The sequence below is a fragment of the Chrysochloris asiatica genome, unplaced genomic scaffold (assembly GCF_000296735.1).
Source record: "Chrysochloris asiatica unplaced genomic scaffold, ChrAsi1.0 scaffold00105, whole genome shotgun sequence".
In the NCBI taxonomy this organism is placed as follows: domain Eukaryota; kingdom Metazoa; phylum Chordata; class Mammalia; order Afrosoricida; family Chrysochloridae; genus Chrysochloris; species Chrysochloris asiatica.
Window position 1 is genome coordinate 7,933,578 of NW_006408623.1, and position 1,211 is coordinate 7,934,788.

Genomic DNA, 1,211 nt, shown 5'->3' on the forward strand with positions numbered 1-1,211 from the left:
TGAGGAGGTGTGAGGGAGGACTGTGAGGAGGTGAGGGAGGACGGTAAGAAGGTGAGGGAGGACAGTCAGCTGGTGAGGGAGGACAGTAAGCTGGTGAGGGAGGACAGTCAGCTGGTGAGGGAGGACAGTCAGCTGGTGAGGGAGGACAGTCAGCTGGTGAGGGAGGACAGTAAGCTGGTGAGGGAGGACAGTCAGCTGGTGAGGGAGGACAGTAAGAAGGTGAGGGAGGACAGTCAGCTGGTGAGGGAGGACAGTAAGCTGGTGAGGGAGGATAGTCAGGAGTTGAGGGTGGACCCGAGAGGCTCAGCCTGAGCCCGGGTTCCTACGAGATCCTTTTTCCTGAGAGCCTCCATAGCCTCATTTTGTCATAATGGACAAATGGTCACACGCTGCTGGCGTCTTTGGCTAGTTACTAATGATCCCAGAGAAACATCACCGGAGCTTTACTTGATTTCTCCCGATTCCCCACAATTAACATCTCTGCAGTGGAGAACTGAGACTTGGCCATTGGTTTCTAACACTTAATCAGGTCCTAATGTATGGAGGTGCCACCGTTAACCTCCTGTGAGGAAGTTCTCTGTCGCAATTAAGAGCGCTCCTTGGAAATCAAAATGATTCCCACCCGCCATTTTTAATGCTCTTGTTACCGAATACAGAGCGGAAAGTAATGGTTTCTGAAGTTCTAGGTTACGTCTCAGCCCAGGGCAGTCCTGTCTCCCTCCCGGGCCCACCCTGCTGGTTCTAGTTCCATAGTGGACTCCTGGGCATCTTCATCCCCCCTGGCTGCTGCTCCCTGACCCTGCCTCAGTCTCCCTAGTGCACTTCAGTGATGGCCCCCTCCTCCAGGGCCTGTTGTCTGTGGGGAGGACAGTTGTCTGATGTTGTCTGTGGGGATGGGTTGGATGACCTCTGGCAGTGGGCTGGTCCACCAGCCGATGTGGCTGGGCTCTCTTGGGCAGGGTGACCTCAGACCCAACAGATTGGACTCATGCTTGAGTTAGAACATGCCTCTAAGAACTGTGAGCAGCCTTATGGGACCCCTGGCTGTGACCCCTCAACCAAGGTTTTGCACAAACCCACCCTAAACGTCCTACTGACCACCCGAGTCTCTGGGCATCGGGGCACACGATCCACCATGTTGCACAGAGTGTCATCCACCTGTCTCTGGGCTCTGGTGTCCTCTGGGGCCCCCCTTCCTGTCTTTTTCTGTA